Source organism: Corvus moneduloides, chromosome 25 (genome assembly GCF_009650955.1).
Source record: "Corvus moneduloides isolate bCorMon1 chromosome 25, bCorMon1.pri, whole genome shotgun sequence".
In the NCBI taxonomy this organism is placed as follows: Eukaryota; Metazoa; Chordata; class Aves; order Passeriformes; family Corvidae; genus Corvus; species Corvus moneduloides.
Window position 1 is genome coordinate 3,590,527 of NC_045500.1, and position 6,568 is coordinate 3,597,094.

The following is a 6,568-nucleotide window of genomic DNA, read 5'->3' on the forward strand; positions in this document are numbered from 1 at the left end:
GGCCCTCAGTAGTTACCAGTATTTATGTTCTGAAGATTCAGGGTGGGGTTACAGCAAATCCAGTTTATGTTCCCTCTTGACTGAAATCTCAGAACTCTCTCTAAAGCAGGTAAGAATTACTAAATTAACTTTTTTTGAGATTCTTAAGCACTCCACAAGGGAAATCCCAAGAGAATCCACAAAAAGAAGGGCACATGCCCCAAAGAGAACAGATTCTGGACACCTTAACATGAAATTACACTAATTAAGTGCCCTCTCCACCAATTTCCTCACCTGTAAAGGGGGGAAAGCATAAAAAAGCATCAGGACCCTAAGTTCTAGGGCATGCTGATCCAGGCTTCACAGAGTTGTCATTTTCCTCTCCAGAATTTCAGGTTTCAGGACTAAAACTGGTAACACAAAATGGGTTTGCAGCTGGTGGGCAAATGCAGACCAAACACGTTCCAAGTGTGAGGAAAGGTGTGCTGGACTTCAGAGGAAGGACAGTGAAGGGACAGGGACCACAGCTGAGCAGAGGAAGGGCACAGGCAGCAGACAGGCAGGGGCCAGGGGAGTAAAAATAGCTTGGGTGAGTTTCTTATTTTGTTTGCCATAAATACATTTCTGAAAGCTCTCGGCACACGAGGAAGAAACCACCTTGGATGAACAAGTTTCTTATGCCCTTAGAGCTGCATTCAACAAAAGGAGTTTTCAGAGCAACCCACAACTCCAGCCTGATTGTTCCTCTGCTTGAAGCATTCACTGGGCACAGAGTTCCTATTTTTGGCTTCACAAATGCCCTGAGCATCTCATCTCCAACCCCACAGTGCCAGATCTGCCCAAACTCTACCAAGCCCGCACTATTATCATTTCAGTTCTCCCAGTCACTGCTCCGAGGCCACAATCCCTGACACAAGTCCTCACGAAGCCCAGGCTGTGTCACAAAATCCACCTGGATGCAACTTTGCCAGATTCCCACGTTCCAGAACGTTATCCACACTTAGGGTGCAAGGCACTGGCATTGACAGAAGCCATCCAAGTATATCCCTGATGATATCATGGGAGTAAAAAGGGGATTATACCCTTCAATATGGGCACGACAACATCAGATTAGAACAAGTTGTTTCCATAGATATTTATATCCACAGGAAGAGCACCCACTCCACGCACCTCGAAATTCAGATCCTCTTTTAGAGGCAGCCACTTTTAGACCCATCACTTAATTGAACATGAACCCTCCCTTGCAATAATTAATTTTGCTGGGGAAGTTTCTGGAAACTGCAGTCCGAGCCCACAGTTGGTGCCTCGCATGTGGATAATTGCAGGGGAGGAGTGCTCCGAGGAACTTCAGGTGCAGTGAGCACTGCTCGCTCATCTCCCTCCCTTCCTGATGCTTACAGACGCTCTGCCAGCAAATCCTGGGAGCTGAGAGATCACTAATCATCTGGGTACAAAAAGAATATTAACCCAACAGTGCTCCCTCCTGGGACTGTGGCCTCAGGCAAGGAGTAAGTCATTAGCTGGACTGTGCTGTTCCACCTCCCTCACAGCAGTGCACCAGAGCAGCTCCTTGATTAATCTTTTATTTCAACACAGATTATCTGTTAATGTTTGAGGCTATTTGTCCATTTTCCCTGCCACGGGAGTTAATTAAAAGTGTAACAGAGAGCAGCACACAGTTCCAGGAGTGAGTTTTTCCTGGGGTGTCATCACATAACCTCATCACATAACCTTCCTTATGCCAAGTCCCTCCTTCCTGACCCCCCAGCTGCAGATTCTCACAAGAGCTACTTCAAATAAGCACCTTATTCACTGACAAAGAACTGGAAGAGAGCAAACCTGTGGTTGTGTGCAGTCAGAGGCCTGCCAGCCAGGCATGGTAAATGACCTAGTTGGGAATGGAAATGTGAGCGAGAGAGCTGCAGAAATCTCACACTCAGCACTCCAGCCCACACCGAGCCTTGGGTTTCACTTCCCTGCCCAGCCCTGCTGCCCTACCAAAAGCAGAGATCCCCCCAAACAGCACCAACAGTTTTGGGTTCTGAACAGCTGGTCAGCTCAGCTGAGCAACACGAGCAAAGCACGGCGGGGATCCATCCTCCTTCCCTGCATGTGCTCCCTTCCATATTCTGTGCAATCAGCTTGGGAACCAAGCCTGTCACATCAGGGACATGTTCCTTGGTGGATGGGTTCCCTCCTTGCTGCAGGGGGCAGGAGGGCAGCGAGGTTCTGCAGCTCTGGGGTCCCTGCCCTTTCCGCTGTGCCACGTGTCACAGCGATGAGTGTCACAGCACGGGCAGGGACAGCAGCCTGCTTTCTCTCATTAGCTTCTCCCGGCAGACAGAAGGGCTAAAGGTGGTCCTAATTATCTCCAAATAGCAGTTCCAGCCCTTCTTCCTCCCAAAACAGCAGGCAGAGGACATGAACAGCAGCGTGTTTGCTTCACAAGGAAGAGGTGCTGGAAAAACTCAGGGCAACCGTTCAGAATTTGGGGGTAGGTCAGAGAAGAGCCTAAAACACCACAGCACAAAACTAAAACCCAGCATGGGCACCCCCATCTGTCCCTCCTGCCTCATCTGGGAGCAGATCTGAGATTTCCAGCTCCTCCACCTCCAAGTTTTCCTTGTCAGCAGCAGCCACATAGCCCAAAGCGCGACATTTTCCATCCCTTGCAATTGTCACTCCATTTCCATCTGGTTTGGACAGCCAAGTATCAGCAGCCTTTATAAAAGCCCAGTTCCTTCATGCCTATCCTGCCAAGCACCCAGGGGAGGAGGGGAGGCTGGGGAGAGGATGCAGAGAGGCGTGGGCAGGTGTGAGCAGTGCTGGAAACAGCACCAAGCTGATAACAGAAATAAAACTGTGCCCCCACAGGAACTGGATGGGCTGAAAAACATAACACCTCCCCTTGGTTTGCAGACAGGAGACACCACACGACCACCCCCATTTTTGGGGCTAGAATCCCAGAGATGGATCATACAACACCTCAGGAGAACCCTCAGACACATCAGACCCCACAGCAGCAGGGAAATACCCACAAACCCAGGGCTGGTAAGAAACTGTGGCAGAATAATTCCCTGAAAAGGAACATCAGCAGGCACTTGCACAGGCAACAGGACCACCATGGGGTTTCCCATCAACCAGACATGGGGATGGAACAGCCAGAGGTCTCAAATTATCCAAAGGTAAGGAAAAGGGCTTGGGGTTTAGGTCTTACAGACGGTTGTTGGTTTAGCTGCAACAGCATTGTGTCTGAAACAGGCAAATTGAAGAAGTGTGGAGGAGACCAGGAGGAAGGAAAGGCTGTAGTGCCAATCTGGTTCCCACTACAGCTACAGAACACTCGTCTCTGTCTGTATTTAGCATTCCAGCATCCTCCAGGATGGTGCTGGCAGCCACAGGCACAGCCCCGTTCACTCAGCACGATTTAGACACTGAGACAGCCCCGAAATCAACACCAGCACGACCATCAAGTGCCTGACCCTAAGTGACCCATTTCCTGTCACTGCCGGAGCCTGCAGTGGAGCAGGGACAGAACTCCAGCCTCCCAGTGGCCTTTTTGGCTCTCGAATCAGTCATTTTATCTTTAAATTAAAGTTTAAAATACAGACCTCACCCTCTACCAGCAGGGTGGATCCTGCTTTTCATGGACAGACAGCAGACAAACCCCAGGCTTTTGAGACCAAGGCCAGAGTTTCAAATAAACTGTTCAAATAATTCCAAATAAACACTTGTTCATCTATAGGTGTGAAAGGGAGAGGAATTCTCCACATGTGCCCAGCGAGTGCACACCTGACCCACTCGAGTTTTGTCAGACTCTCCTGTAAGGAAATCATTTATTTCAGAGACTCCAGGACTAAACCCAAATGTTTTTAACTTCACTCTGCACCTGCATCCCCACTGAAGACTTATCAGAGCATGGAAGCACAGGAGAGCTCCCGATTTGCATCTCATTACCGTGGATGTTTATTGCACTCTGCAACTCCAGCTCTGCTTCCAGGGCAGAATTGGAATAAATCTGTGCACCACAACCCTTTGGGACAGGCAAAGTGCACAGGGCAGCTGAGCACTAAAATACAGGATTGGGAGAATATAAAAGCTTGGAAAATGTGGTGTTTTAATCAGCAATTTTACTTTTTGGCTCAAAAAATAAAACATGCCATAAAACCGCTGAAAATGTGACAATTCCTTATGGGATGGCTGTGCTTTCTCCCTCCTCTTTCCCTACTGTGTTTTTCCCTGTTGCTGTTCTGTATTTCTGCTCATCCCCCAAACCAACTGAAGATATTTTCCTTAACCAAGGGCCCACAGCTCCAGCAACCTCAGCCCTTATGGCATAAATGAAATTTGGTGCAAGAGAAAAGCTTGAAAGTTGGTTTGAAACAAACAAAAAAAAATCACAATAAAGAAAAATCCCACAAAAAAAAAAAAAAAAACCCACCAAGAGAACCCCCAATGGAGTGTGAATAGTTTTAGCTGTGTTAAATCAGACATTTCTAAGTCATTCATGTTATTAAAGAGCAACAGATGAGTTCTCTGTAAAATAGATCAAGCTCAAACTCATTGCCTAAATTCCCCTCTGACATGTGCACGTCACTGGCTGAAAATCACATTATTCACAGGCAGTTCAGCTGCAAGGTGTCTTTTATAAATGGAAGCTTCGAAGGAAGTTTAGAAAACACACAAAAAATAAGATTATTCCCTCTCAGGGGTTGCACTTTGTTTCCTTCTCTTCCTGAGGGTCTCCTTCAAGAATCAGGATTTTATGAAGACACCAGGGAATCACTCCTGTGCTTTCTGCTTTCCAAAGCCTTTCCAAAATATCTCTTCACTCTAGAAATCACTTGTAAGCTATCCTGGTCCTGATCAGGGGTCCAAAACCACTCCTGCTTCTCACCTGAATAAGCAGAATCCTCTTTATTTTGTGAAATTAAAATGAGTGAGGATTCTCTAAGCCAGCAGCACAGGGTGGTGTTTGGAAGGCTGTGCAGGTGTGTGATGCAAACCCCACATATTCCCAAGAAATTCAATTTTTCCCATCCCTTTGAGGCTCCTGTCCCCTCTGCTGCCACATCCAACATTTTGACGTCATTTTCCTCCTCCACCCTCTCTGCCAAGAGTTCCCCCTGACTTCCCCTGACTCCTTGGCACACTCAGAACCCTCAAGAGCTCGATTTGTGCTCCCTCCTGACGTTCTTTTGTCCGGGAGCCCTTGATCTCTGCCTTCCTAGCAAGGAGCTGATAAATTGGCAGGTGAATTTTAATATCCCCATTCACAAAAGAAAATCAGTGCTCTGAGGTGTTGAGACCGTGTCCTTTTCAGGGTAGGCCAAAAAATTGAATTATTCAATTCTGCTGCTTCCGTGCTTAGGGAGGGGAAAAGGCAAACAGGAGCTTCAAGGCTCAAACTTTTGGTTTTCCAAGAGCAAACTCCAGCCTTGTTGTCAATATTCACAAAATACAGGTTGTAAAAGGAAAAACAATAACAAAATAATAATCCGAGGTCATCTAATCCAGACAAAGCAAGATCCAAGGTCATTCTTAAATACGTGGAAATTCTGTAATGAAGCTTTTATTTAACATTCACCCAATTGTTTCAGGCTTCTTATGTGGAAAAGGTCAAAAGCAGATGATGGTAACAGCACCTGATATCTCCATATTGACCTGAAATTTCTTTTTCCCTCTTTGCCTCAGCGTGTTCTCAGGAAATATGCACACAGGAACAGTGGGTTAGGTATCAAACTAGACAGAATTTTGGTTTTAGATAAATTGAAGACAAGCTGTGGTCACCGATCAGCGTTCTTGCATTCCATTTACACGCTTGCAATTGCTCTGAGCAACAGGACATGGAGCTGTGGAAAAGACTAAGCAGAAAAAATAGGGAATGTTTCCTAGACCTCAAGTCCTGCTTTTTTCTTTCAGTGTGACATTTGTTTTCACATCCCAGCAGCTTTAGGAAGTGTGCAGTCCCTGCATCCACCCTATACATTTACAGCCTAGTGCTAATAATTTAGAAACACTTTTTGTCAAGCATCCAGAGAATCACAGCCGGCTAAAACCCCAAGATTAAGAGTGTCATCTTTTATTCAAGGCCTAATGCCTGCTCCTGAGAAGGATCACTGTTAATGAGATTAGCTGGGTGTGCATTTGGAGCCCAGTGTGCTCACAGAATCATCAATGTGTGGCCAAAATCCTGGGCTAGCCCAGCTCACACTCCAGCCAACGATTTTTGGCAAGTGTTTGTTGCTCTAAGTAATGCCTCCTCGCAAACACGTAGATTTGTGTGAATTATGTAAGATATTCGAGTTCATTCTGAAAGCACACAGACAACTGGCTGTAAAAAGTGTGGTCCCACTGACCCTAATTTGTGGCAAAAGCTGTTCTGAGAACTCAAATGAGAGGTCTGGACTAACCTAAACCTGCTAACTCCTATCTAGCCTGTTAGTTCCAAGGCAAGCACTTCAATGGGAAAGCTAGGAATACTTGTTGACAGACAGAAAAGCTGTTCAAGAAAAGAAAATTAGCGGAAAACCCCCACAGAATGAAGATACGAGAGCAGAGCAAAAGGTTTGGGTTTAGAATTGTGTAG